General features: G+C 35.7%; 1 protein-coding gene across 5 annotated transcripts in view; it reads right to left on the bottom strand.

Annotated features, from left to right (window-relative positions):
• The window catches only part of ARHGAP24 (Rho GTPase activating protein 24), a 505,735-nt gene that overhangs the window by 200,753 nt on the left and 290,406 nt on the right, over positions 1–14,576 (bottom strand). The window contains exon 1 of one of the 5 annotated variants that reach the window (XM_032633276.1): positions 5,093–5,125. The exons of the other annotated variants lie outside the window; for them this stretch is intronic. The gene's annotated coding sequence lies outside the window, so the exon portion shown is untranslated. Of the gene's footprint in view, positions 1–5,092; positions 5,126–14,576 lie in introns of those variants that run through there. 5 annotated transcript variants of the gene reach the window in all.

Here is a 14,576-nt window from a genome sequence, read left to right as displayed (position 1 = left end):
AAATCAAAACATACATAGAAACAAATGACAATGGAGACACGACGACCCAAAATCTATGGGATGCACAAAAGCAGTTCTATGATGGAAGTTTATAGCAATACAATCCTACCTTAAGAAACAGGAAACATCTTGAATAAACAACCTAACCTTGCACCTAAAGCAATTAGAGAAAGAAGAACAAAAAACCCCCAAAGTTAGCAGAAGGAAAGAAATCATAAAAATCATATCAGAAATAAATGAAAAAGAAATGAAGGAAATGATAGCAAAGATCAATAAAACTGATAGCTGGTTCTTTGAGAAGATAAAAAAATTGATAAACCATTAGCCAGACTCATCAAGAAAACAAGGGAGAAGACTCAAATCAATAGAATTAGAAATGAAAAAGGAGAAGTAACAACTGACACTGCAAAAATACAAAAGATCATGAGAGATTACTACAAGCAACTCTATGCCAATAAAATGAACAACCTGGAAGAAATGGACAAATTCTTAGAAATGCACAACCTGCCGAGACTGAATCAGGAAGAAATAGAAAATATGAACAGACCAATCACAAGCACTGAAATTGAAACTGTGATTATAAATCTTCCAACAAACAAAAGCCCAGGACCAGATGGCTTCACAGGCGAATTCTATGAAATGTTTAGAGAAGAGCTAACACCTACCCTTCTCAAACTCTTCCAAAATATAGCAGGGGGAGGAACACTCCCAAACCCATTCTATGAGGCCACCATCATCCTGATACCAAAACCAGACAAGGATGTCACAAAGAAAGAAAACTACAGGCCAATATTACTGATGAACATAGATGCAAAAATCCTCAACAAAATACTAGCAAACAGAATCCAGCAGCACATTAAAAGGTTCATACACCATGATCAAGTGGGGTTTATCCCAGGAATGCAAGGATTCTTCAATATACACAAATCAATCAACGTGATACACCATATTAACAAATTGAAGGAGAAAAACCATATGATCATCTCAATAGATGCAGAGAAAGCTTTCGACAAAATTCAACACCCATTTATGATAAAAACCCTCCAGAAAGTAGGCATAGAGGGAACATTCCTCAACATAATAAAGGCCATATATGACAAACCTACAGCCAAGATCATCCTCAATGGTGAAAAACTGAAAGCATTTCCACGAAGATCAGGAAAAAGACAAGGTTGCCCACTCTCACCACTCTTATTCAACATAGTTTTGGAAATGTTAGCCACAGCAATCAGAGAAGAAAATGAAATAAAAGGAATCCAAATCGGAAAAGAAGAAGTAAAGCTGTCACTGTTTGCAGATGACATGATACTATACATAGAGAATCCTAAAGATGCTACCAGAAAACTACTAGAGCTAATCAATGAATTTGGTAAAGTAGCAGAATACAAAATTAATGTACAGAAATCTCTGGCATTCCTGTACATTAATGATGAAAAATCTGAAAGTTAAATCAAGAAAACACTCCCATTTACCATTGCAACAAAAAGAATAAAACATCTGGGAATAAACCTACCTAAGAAGACAAAAGACCTGTATGCAGAAAATTATAAGAAACTGATGAAAGAAATTAAAGATGATACAAATAGATGGAGAGATATACCATGTTCTTGGATTGGAAGAATCAACATTGTGAAAATGACTTTACTACCCAAAGCAATCTACAGATTCAATGCAATACCTATCAAACTACCCCTGGCATTTTTCACAGAAGTAGAACAAAAAAATTCACAATTTGTATGGAAACACAAAAGACCCCGAATAGCCAAAGCAATGTTGAGAACAAAAAATGGAGCTCGAGGAATCAGGCTGCCTGACTTCAGACTATACTACAAAGCTACAGTAATCAAGACAGTATGGTACTGGCACAAAAACAGAAAGATAGATCAATGGAACAAGACAGAAAGCCCAGAGATAAATCCATGCACATATGTTCACCTTATCTTTGATAAAGGAGGCAGGAATGTACAGTGGAGAAAGGACAGCCTCTTAAATAAGTAGTGCTGGGAAAACTGGACAGGTACATGTAAAAGTATGAGATTAGATCACTCCCTAACACCATACACAAAAATAAGCTCAAAATGGATTAAAGACCTAAATGAAAGGCCAGAAACTATCACACTCTTAGAGGAAAACATAAGCAGAACACTCTATGACATAAATCACAGCAAGATCCTTTTTGACCCACCTCCTAGAGAAATGCAAATAAAAACAAAAATAAACTAATGGGACCTAATGAAACTTCAAAGCTTTTGCACAGCAAAGGAAACCATAAACAAGACCAAAAGACAACCCTCAGAATGGGAGAAAGTATTTTCAAATGAAGCAACTGGCAAAGGATTAATCTCCAAAATTTACAAGCAGCTCATGCAGCTCAATAACAAAAGAACAAACAATCCAATCCAAAAATGGGCAGAAGACCTAAATAGACATTTCTCCAAAGAAAATATACTGATTGCCAAAAAACACATGAAAGAATGCTCTACATCATTAATCATTAGAGAAATGCAAATCAAAACTACCATGAGATATCATCTCATACCAGTCAGAATGGCCATCATCAAAATATATACAAACAATAAATGCTGGAGAGGGTGTGGAGAAAAGGGAACACTCTTGCACTGTTGGTGGGAATGTAAATTGATACAGCCACTGTGGAGAACAGTATGGAGGTTCCTTAAAAAACTACAAATAGAACTACCATATGACCAAGCAATCCTACTGAGAAAACCATAATTCAAAAAGAGTCACGTACCAAAATGTTCATTGCAGCTCTATTTACAATAGCCCGGAGATGGAAACAACCTAAGTGTCCATCATTGGATGAATGGATAAAGAAGATGTGGCACATATATACTGGAATATTACTCCCGTATTCCATAATAATGGAATATTACTCAGCCATAAAAAGAAACGACATTGAGCTATTTGTAATGAGGTGGATAGACCTAGAGTCTGTCATACAGAGTGAAGTAAGTCAGAAAAAGAAAGACAAATACCATATGCTAACACATGTATATGGAATTTAAGAAATAAAAAATGTCGTGAAGAACCTAGGGGTAAGACAGGAATAAAGACACAGACCTACTAGAGAATGGACTTGAGGATATGGGGAGGGGGAAGGGTGAGCTGTGACAAAGCGAGAGAGAGGCATGGACATATATACACTACCAAACGTAAGGTAGATAGCTAGTGGGAAGCAGCCGCATAGCACAGGGAGATCAGCTCGGTGCTTTGTGACCACCTAGAGGGTGGGATAAGGAGGGTGGGAGGGAGAGAGACGCAAGAGGGAAGAGATATGGGAACATATGTATATGTATAACTGATTCACTTTGTTATAAAGCAGAAACTAACACACCATTGTAAAGCAATTATACTCCAATAAAGATGTAAAAAAAAAAAAAGAGCATGACCCACAAACAATAAATGCCAAAAAAAAAAAAAAAAAGAACAAAAACAACAACAAAAATGCTTCCTCCCCAGAAAAAGAATTTCCTGACCACTCTGGCTCACCATCTTCCCCACCACATACACTTACTCTCTCTACCTCATTTCCCTATTTCGGTTTCTCTTTATAGCACTTACCACTATCCAAAATTGTCTTTGGTTCTTTTTTACTTATTCATTAATTTCATTAGTTAGTTTAAATATGTTTACTTTATGTCCTCTAGAATAAGTTTTATACCATCAGAAATGTATCAGTAGTTATAAATAAGATCAGAAACATAAGATTTAGGCTTTTAAAACCTCATTATTCTCAGTGTTCAGAACAGTATCAACTATAATATAGGTCTTTGATAAATATTTCTTGAATGTATTATTTATATTCCTGCCTGGGTTACTACTCTTCAGTCAACAATCATCTAACCCAAGTCCATAAGCATGAGGCAAAGACTAATCCACCTTTACAAATGACAGAACCCTGCAAATCTCCTTGTGGCTCAGCAACTAGGCATCCCGGAAATAAAGAAAGAGCCCCTGTTGGGCTCTAGGCATGTAGTTGTATCTACACAATGGGCCTTTAAACCCTTGAATTTTCTTAACACAAAGGCCAGAATGTCTCCTTGACTTGCCAGAATATCCTTCATGGATATATGCACCTAACTAGGTATGGGGTTTTTTTTGCTGGAAGGTCCTAAGAGCTTCCAGATATCTCCTTTGTCTCCTGAACTCTACAGTAATTGCACTTATTAAAATAGCAGATATCCTAATTCTATCCTTTTCAGGCGGTTTCAAGAAACTGCTCTCAGCTGCCAACTGTTCAGGAGCAGAAGTTAAATCCTTGCATTTACAACATATGTTTTTTAAATGAAAAGGGGGAAGACTAAATAATTTTAGAGAGGTGAGCTCTCAGATAATTTCATCTCCCATCTCAGTTCTCCTCCACACTGATTCAGAGCTCTCCAGTGAGCTGTAAATTAGATTTTCTCTCCTGTCTCATGTCCTACTGCTTCCTAATTACCTGTTTTAGTGAGTCAGCCTTTCTGGGTCCTGGGACTCAGATGTATTGTGGGTGATGTGACTGGCTAAACACACTCTGGGTCCAGTTACATCAGAAAGGTGTTTTGTGATGGCAGGCAAAGAGAGGGCGATCCTTTGTTTGCAAGAGAATGATTCTTCCCAGGCACCACAGCATCTGTCCCCCTAGGATACCCTGGTAGAGGAAATTTCTTGCTTGAACACTGTTGCCACTCAGTGGCAAATAACATCATTTTAAATTGTTATGGAAAAAAGTGCCCTTTTCTTATGGTACTGACTAAATATTAATTTAAGTACATAGGTGCCATCTATTTAGTCAATAAATCAAAGCTGCAAATAGTTTTTGATTGCCTTCTATAGACAGGGCCTTGTGCTCAGTCATGAGAGCTGTATAATTATTCCTTGCTATATCATGGGATAATAATATTTCTTTATCCAGAATACAAAATTTCCTAGGAATATAAGGTGTAAGTTTCTTCTTTCATCCCCTCCTTTCTTCTTCTCTTCCCTTCTTTCCTTCCTTCAATTTATTGAAGCCCACATTTATTGAGTTCATATAATGTGCAATGTTTGAGTATAAAGAAAAATACGAAATCCAGTATGGGGAGAGACTTACCTTTTGGAGGTGGAAGAAGTCTACACACTTGGGAAATCAGCATAAAATTATAGGAGAGCACATTAGAGTAGCATGGAATCAAGAAGGGAGGTGACCGAAGAAGGCTTCCTTGAGGAGATGAAACCAAAGCACATTTTGAATGCAGAAGGAAAGGAAAAAGACTAACATTCCAGGCAGGAGACAGGACATACTTGGGCCACTTCAAGTAGTTCTACAGAGGTGGAATGTAGAACGAATGACAGACTAATAGATAAAATATGCAGGAAGAAATATAGGCAAAAGCCAGAGTCAGGAATTGGGGTTTTATCCTGAAGGCAATGGGTAGCTACAGAAGGATTTTAAACATGGTATATTTTGTTTTTAGAATGTTAAGTGGAGAAAGAATTTAGGAAAAAGTGATCTAAAGGACTACTTAAGAGGATCTTTCTTTATCCAGTTAAAACATTGTGATGGTCTGGAATTAGGCAGTAGGGATAGAAAGACAGAGATGGCCTCAAAAGATATTTAAATTGTTCCATAGGTAGGAAGATGTAGGAAAGGCAAACTTACTTCCAAAATTTCCATAAAATCATTACATAAAAATGTATACAGTATTAGAATTGCATGAAAATGTAGTAAATCCTCATTACATAAAAGACACTTTTCATAAGTTCTCTCCATTTACAGAATAGGAAGCTGAGGCACGCAGCTTGAAAGAGTGATAGCAGAATTTGAAATCATGTCCATGTGGCCACAAAGCCCATATTCTTTACACTAAATTTTCTGCCCCTTTTAGGAGATCATAGATTTTTAAACTTGGGTGATTAGGCTTGAAGAGATTGGAATATAATTTGGCAGGATCTTAAAAGATTTCTTAGGAAGAACTGTTTAGGTTTTTCTAGGTATAAGCGTGTTCAGATTTGAGACCCAACACACAAACAATTGTATTTGCGTTGTTTCTACGGAACTATATGTTTTTCTCCCTGCAAAGCACAAACCCTTCATCAAATTCCTCTTGATAACCTAATCATTTTAAGCCTAAAAGATCTATTCACACTCTATACAAGGATAGTCAGTTGAAACCAAAATGAAAGTGGACTTGACAGATATCCTAGTTTAATCAAGTCAAATATTGAGTTTTGAGTAGAATGGAGTTTGAAAGACAAATCAGTTTCAATGAATCTAGGAAGGGAACAGGTAAAACTCTTAAGACATTGAAAACAGAAAGGGGCAGACAGCTCAAACAGGAAAAAAAATGCTGAGATTTGCTTTAAAGTTGGAGTAGGAAAATTCCTTCTCTAGCATATTTTACATCCACTGTAGGTAGGATAACCATATATTTCACTATCCAAAACTTGACTCTTTGAGAATAAAAGGAGGCACTCATTAATTACAATGGGATAGCAGATAAAAACCAGGACTCTTACAGACAAACCTGGATATACACCACCCTACCTAGAGGTTGGCATTAAACCTGCCTTTCAGATGATGATAGTATCAAAACTGAGGTCAGAGGTTTTAGAGTAACTGGCTCCTAAAGCGAGGCAAGATTTTTAAAAAGTGAAGGATTTTTACACAACTTGGACAAGGAGTACAATATATATAAAACAGCCAGATCAACTGAACCATTTGGGATATATTAATCATTTCAGTTCCATAGTATATTTTATTAAAAAATTATATGGAACAATGAAAAGTGACACCTCATTATAAGAGAGTCACAGACAACAAGTATATAGTGTCTAGTCTCCCATATAAAGTGATGAATTCACATAAACATTTTGGCTATAAAATATAAGGATCTTAGTTTAGATGAGTGCCCCTAGATATTTTGATTATTTAATAAGCACAGGCTTATTTTTCAATGCATTAACCATCAGTGAGTCAATATGGATAAACACCAAACTCAGTCAAATCTCAATTCACTCTCCTGCTCCACTCCTGGATTTTTTTCTTAGATGAAGATATCCTTCCTTATATGGCAAAGTTCCTTACTAAGCTGCACAAAAGGAAGAATGGGCATAGCGTGGGAAGCTAACATTCCCAGGTACAGACAGGAGATATCAGTCACAACCAATTAGTTTTCCAACCTTGGTTCTGTCAGCAATTAGCTGTGTGACCTTGGACAAAACACTTCACTGGGGCTTAGTTTTTGCCTATACAAAATGAGAGGATTTAGTTAGAGTACCGTGGAGGTTCTTTCCGATGTGAAGTTCAACTATTCTCTGAGGTAATTATCTCCCATATGTTTTAAATATGTTTAAGGTTTATTTATCTATGAGGACTGGGAAGATATCTGCTGTATGTATCATAAGGAAATTAAAACAGCCAGTTATTGAAAAAACAACTGCAATGGTAACACCAATGTTGAGTTTTTTAAGATTCCCAAGAATGAAAATGTAGGCAGTAGGGAGACATTTTATTTTTCGGTGTATAATAGGAGGACTGTTAGTATTTTCTTATGAGAAGAGTCATCAGATATATTGCCAAACCACATTGTGCTTAATAATTTTTAAATATTAAACTTCTTTGGGATCCCCAAACACACTGAGGATCAAGCTTCCTGAGTTTATACAGAAAAAAAGATTTCCCTCAGAAGTGTAGAGCTGCTTCCTGACTTTGTCATTTCTCACAAGAAAAGAATGAATCCACATTTACAAGACAGAGTGTTGAAAATGAATAGAGGAGGTGCCTCCCTGGGCTGTAGTCTTTGACAAGTTCCTAGATACATAAGCATGGTTCAAAATATAATAAAAACAAAGTGCCCATCAATCCTGTGCTATTGGATCTCAGGCTTCAATGCCACCAAATACAAGGAAGTCAGACTTTTTCCTCGTATTATTTTGATTCCTTTTCAATGCAGAAATAACATATTTCCTTATAAACAATACAAACAGTAATGAAGATGAATATAATGTAAAATTTATTGTTCCTACCACCTCGATTCTATCCTATTCTTAAGGATTAACCATTGTCAACAGTTTGTTGTGCATCCACCCAGATTATCTGTCCATCCATCCATCTACATCTGTTCACATACACGTATATTTACACACATACATGCATATGTATATCCACAAATCTGTTTTTCAAAAGAAAACATTATCTTTATTTACCCCAATTTTTGGAAGTTACAAATTTGTTTAACTTTAGAGACAAGCAAGTAAGCATAATAACAAATGTGTCTTCTTTTGTCGTCATAAAATCTCTTTCCTCTATCCTTAATACCTTGGACTCATCTACAAAACTTCTCAGGTGGCTAATAAAAATAAATGCAATATTTTACTGTCAGTCAAAAAGCTTAACAAAATGACTACCTAATAAATGTTTACTGATTTGAATGAATGAATGAATCACACCAAGGACCCTAATCTCATCAATGTGGCAGAAGCTTCCAGGAAATAGTCACATGTGAATTGACTTCCCTAGTATCCATTCCTCTTTTTATCAGGTGTTCAAGAATTGCTTATTTGAATATCTCTTAAGGATTGCTTTTGTGTGACGATGTGTCTGTTTCAAATCTGAATACTGTATGTTTCTTCATCACTATATGGCCACTAATCAATAAAAAGTCTTACTTGAATAGATCCGTCTCCTTCATCAAAAATTGGCCCTTGCAGTGTTTCCTCCATCATTTTAATCAACACATTGTTGGGTCTATTAATCCCAGCATTTGAGATTAAGAGATGTCAATGCATATTTCCCACAGTTCTAGGGGAAAAAAGCACTCCCATAGGCCAGTTTAGCCAGCAGTTATTGAAATGGTAAGATAATTACTAGCAGTTTTAGCTTATCCAGAAAATAATTTTATTTTTCTTTGAAATTTTATTCAGTATATTCTTTATGTTTTCATCCTGGAAACTATCAAGTCCCTGGGTCTTGCAATAAACTTCAACATTGATTTCTTTCTTGATATTATTCAATGAGTCTATCATTATCTATGTTAGTAATACTTTCCTATGAAAGAATATATATTTCAGGAGATATCATTGGACTTTGCTGGTGAAATGTTAAAGTGTTTTTATTCTTCAAACTCCATTTGTTATTGACAAGTAGATGACATGTAAAGATATGAGTAGATGAGATAGTCAGAAGAGTGAGTGTACTTAGAAAAGATGAACAAGGATGGAGACGTGTGGCACTCCACTGAAGTGTTAGAAGTATTGGTAGTGTGTGTGTGTGTGTGTGTGTGTGTGTGTGTGTGTGTGTAGTTTATAAACACATGACCAAGACATACATGCACTGGGATACACCATTCAGTGAAAAACTTTGGAGATGCCTGTTTCTACTCGGAGAGATGTGGTACAGAAATAGTTGTGCAAAGGTGGAAGGGCTATAATACAGATGAATCATCATTAGATGTTTGTAACTTTTTATTTCGGCATAATTGCAAACTTACAGAAAGATTCGAAGAATACTACAAACAAAACCCAAACACCCTCTACCCAGATTTACCAATTTCCATCTATCAATCTATGTATAGGCATGTCATTTTTTTTCTGAATCACTGAGAGTAAGTTGGAGACAATGTATACCTTTAGCAGTACACAGTGTGTACTTCCTAAGAGCAAGGATATTTTGTTACATTGCTACAGTATAATTCTCAAAATTATGAAATTTAACATTGATAAAATATTATTATCTAACCCACAGTCCATATTCAAATTTGTAAATTATCCCACTAATGTCCTTTAGAGCTATTATTTCTCCATTTCAGGATCCAGTCCATCGTCACGCATTGCATTTAGTTTTCTTTTTCTATAGACTCCTTTAATCTGGAACATTTCCTCAATCTTTCTTTGTCTTTATTGATCTTGAAATTTTTAAGGGTACAGCAAATTATTTTATAGACTGTCTCTCAGTTTGTATTTGCCTAACATTTCCTCAGGATTAGATTCAGGTTATACGTTTTTAGCAGAAATGCCAGGAAAGTGATGTTGGGTCCTTCTCATTGCATTATTATCAAGAGGCATGTGACATCAGATTGCCCTGAAATTGATGAACTTAACTTTGATCCATTTTCTTATCATATTCTCACCCAGCAGTTTTTAGCATCCATTGGTTACTTGTATATTTATTAGCTGTCATTTTATTGTATAATAAAAAAGAGTTTTCCTGTCACAACCATTTTTATTTATTTATTTATTTATATTAAAAGAAACTCATGGGTTTTTATTTTATTCAATTGGTTAAAACCAATTATTTTATTATCTACTTTAATATTGAAATTATTTCAAATTTGGCCAGTGAGAGCCCCTTCAGTCTGGCTCCTGTGTCCTTTTGTTATGTCACTATCATTCTTTGAGCACATTCTTATTTCTGGGGCAACGAGATGTTTCAGGCTTAGCTATACTTTCCCTGTCCCAGACTAAAATCAGTTTTCTCACCTTGATTTATCTTAATGGAGAACAGCATTTAGGAACCAAGTGCTGAACACTCATACATTCCTTCTAGACCCTCTCACCAGACAGAGCTAGGAAAAAATTTAAAGATATATATGCACACACACAGAATATATCTTTTATTCGTTTAATCATATATTTCAAGTTCTCACAATATAATTGGATGCTCAGATTTAAAAATACGGGCTATTATTACTTATACTTTCTTCCATCTCCTCTCCCACCTTTCCCTACATTTTAATTATACATAAATATTCCAAAAATAATAAGAATGATATAATAATATCTGCTTTCTCTTCTATAACTCTATTTTTACCAGGTATTTAATCTTAGTCCTATAGTTAAATTAAGTCAGTGTTACTGTGAGAATCTTATCACACATTCCTATTCTTGAGTTTTTGATTCTGATTCATTCTTGATTTCACGAAGTTTACATTTGAGTCATTTTTTTCAGGAAGGCATAGATAGGTATTGTATCACAGAGAATATGTTTCTACAGCAGCTTGCTAGATATATTTTCATTGGTAAATGATACCAATGAAAATTATTATCCTCCAGTGTCTTCTGGCACTCAGAATTGCTGTGAAGAAGTCTGAGGTAAGCCTGTTTTCTTTTGTTCTGTTTTCCCCTTTCTATGCAACTTGATTTTATCATCTGGGTGCCAGTGGAATTTTTCTTTTCCTTGATGCTAGATAACAGGATATGTCCACATATCCTGTTTTATGTCAGTTTGATGGGCCCATTTAATTTGCAGATCCAGGTATGCTTTTAATTTTACTTTTTTCTTTCATTGTGTCTTTAAATATTTTTCCTTTCCATTTAATGGCTTTTGCGCTTCAGAGATACCCATTCTTGTCTATCATTTTTTTGCTAATTATTCTAATTTCTGTCTCCCACTTGCTTTCACTACAATTATTTCAAGTATTTCTTTCATGCCGGTGATCTCGTCGCGGTTCTTTCTTGATGCTAATTTGCTTGTTAGATTTATAAAGGTCTTTTTTAAATTTCTCAATTTGCCTCCTCAGCTCTGAAGAAAATAAATACTTTCTCTGGTTTTATCACTCTGTCTTTGAGCACACATCTATGGAATTCCTGGTCTTCTTTAGATAATGCATTTTTTAAAATAATACATAGCATTGGGTACTTGTGGAAGACTTTGGATTTCTATCTCATTTTTGTCTTAGGTATTTTTTCAATCTGTATTTGACAGGCTATTCTCATTTGTTTTCTGCTTTCTTTGTTTTTAATTATTTTATTTTTTATTGTTATTCTTTTGCTACAGTATGTTTGCAGGTCGTCATGCCAATTCATTTCACTTTGCTCATGGTTAACAAAGCAGCCACATCTAAACAGTCTCTTTTCTCTGGGACTGTGAGTGTGAAACTCTTTGACACCCTTCCCACCTTGCAAGAACACTGTTTATCTTTCCTTCAAAGCAAAGACATCGGCACATTTTTTTAGAAGTCAGTATGTTTTTTTGGCAGTACCTTCAAAATGTCTTAGGATTTTCAAGTTTAGAGCACTTCCTTTCCTCAACAGTCACTTCCAAGGGCCAAGTTATAAACAAAAGTTGATAATATAAGCATTGTAGCATTATATATACAAACATGTACTGTATTCTCCAGTTCACACATCAGAGGATCATTTGCCAAAAAAAAAAAAAAAAAGATAATAGAAATTTAATTCCTACCAAGAATGTCATAGTTCGGGAAGAGCCTTTCTTTCTCTCCACAATCATATTTGACATTTGTTAACATCAGCTAGAAATAAGTTACTACTGCCACGACTAAAATATAATACTGAAATTTGGAAACATGTTTTCTTTCTTCTTTAATAACTTGCCCCTCTTTGCAGTCTATTGGCTGAAGAGCAGATGCCATTTTTCTTCTCTCAGGTACTCTGGTTGGTTTTGTTACTGTTGAGATGCTCTAAGTCTCCAGTGCTTTTGGTATATACAGATAAGCCTTCTTCCTCTTCTACAGAAAGGCAGAAACTATTGTAGTCTCACAGCATGTAATGAAGATGATGAAGCATTCACATGGTGTGTTTATGTATCACGTGTGTTTATGTATCCTGGTCACATAATATATGCATTACAAACACACATAAAAAATTCTAAAAAACACATATCTACATGGAAATGGACAGTTGGGAGCAGTGCAACCTAGAGAAATAGTTAAATTCATTCAAAACCAAAACATTAAAGTATTACTACCTGAGACTTAAGCTGGTAAGGATAAACACACCATTTAAAACTATTTATTAAACATCAAAGTTGTAAGAAAGTTTTTGTTTGATGTTGAGAAGCAGAAAAAGGCAAGTCCACCCCTTACAGTTTGTTTTTCTCAAGTTAGAGCTAATGAATGACTTTAGTGATGTCTTGTTTAGTGGGAAGCGCTTAGCATAAGTGGGAGATTTTATATTTCCTCTTATTTATGCTTTCTTCCTGGGAGATTTTTCTTCTGCTTTTTACATGTTGTGCTTCTTTGTTTGTGGTCCCTGGTCACTCAGGGACAAGTGCACACTCTGCCAGTAGACACAGGTCTGTGCACGGCTGAACTTATTCTTAACAACATATGACCACCTGGGGATCGACCTAAAAACGCAGATTCTGATTCTGGCCTGAGGGAGCTGGTGGAGACATGAGAAGCTGATATTCTTACAAGTTCCCATTGATACTGCTGGCCAGAGAGTTACACTTTGAGTGGCAAGAATCTGCACACCACTGATTTAAAAAGAATAACTCTGTTTTAAGGACCTAGAGACACTGCAGGGGCCAAGGAACAAGGAGTTCTTTCAGTGTGTTAAACTGCACCCCAGACGTTTAAGTGAGTGCAATCAATTCCAAAATCGTCTTCCAATATTTTTATTATTCTCTCCTTACCCATCTTTTATTTCTTTCTTTCTTTCCCTCCCTTCCTCCCTTCCTTCCTTCCTTCTTTCCTTCCTTCCGTCTTTATTTACTTCTCTGATTCCCAGTCCCCAGACTCTTCTCCACTTCCTTCTTCTATATATAAAAGGACAGATGAATCACAATATTCAGAATTAGGAAGTGGGGACATTATTTTGATGGATTTTCCCTCCCGGGCTTTAAGTATTTTGATTTTGCATTATCACTGTTGATGTTATTTTAGGCTGAAAACAGATTACAAAGAACAAAACATCTGACTCAACAGTAAAGTGCAGCAAATCAACATTTTTATGTTTGCACAAACTGTAATCCGTAATTCATAAGGGTAGAAAAAAAACAATTTTATACTGACAGAGAAAAAGTCAACTCCAAACTAAAAACAACCCCATGGTATTGACTGTAAATTTATTTCTGCTCTATTCTCAACTTTTCATCACCAAAGGGCTTCACATGGTACATGAGATTTCATGTTTTAAAAGAGAGTGTCCACTGATTTTTTTTTTTTCCACTGATTTTTTTAAAATGTACTGTCCATTAGAAAATTTGGTCTCTGTCTTTGACACCTAGAATTAGATAAATTTTCAGTTTTCATGATAAGCAACCATATCCATTCTTACTACCCATTCCCACAATCGTTCATAGTTATTTTACTAAATTTTGTCCCTCTGAAACTACAAATACATAATAATTGTGAAACTTAATATATTTTCTTAATATATAAGAAGCTTGCTAATAAAAAACAGTAGATGCCCACAGTGCTTTATTTAAATTACTATTGTGTTTGGGGACATAAGGGAATATGAAAACACTCTTACCCTTAAGAATTTTTCTATTCCTCCCTCAAATATCTTTGTACATTAGTAAATCTTTTTTTTTTTTTTCTGTTTTTTAATCCATTAATTTATTTTTTGGCTGCGTTGGGTCTTTGTTGCTGTGCACGGGCTTTCTCTAGTTGCGGCGCTCGGGCATCTCATTGCGGTGACTTCTTTTGTTGTGGAGCACAGGCTCTAGGCACGCGGGCTCAATAGTTGTGGTTTGCGGGCTCTAGAGTGCAGGCTCGGTAGTTGTGGCGCACGGGCTTTGTTGCTCCATGGCATGTGGGACCTTCCCGGACCAGGGCTCAAACTCTTGTCCCCTACCTTGGCAGGCGTATTCTTAACCACTGAGCCACCGGAAGTCCCCTTAGTAAATC

This window comes from Phocoena sinus, chromosome 5 (genome assembly GCF_008692025.1).
Source record: "Phocoena sinus isolate mPhoSin1 chromosome 5, mPhoSin1.pri, whole genome shotgun sequence".
In the NCBI taxonomy this organism is placed as follows: Eukaryota; Metazoa; Chordata; class Mammalia; order Artiodactyla; family Phocoenidae; genus Phocoena; species Phocoena sinus.
The sequence above is the reverse complement of the archived record's forward strand: the minus strand, read 5'-3'. Positions and strand labels throughout refer to the sequence as shown.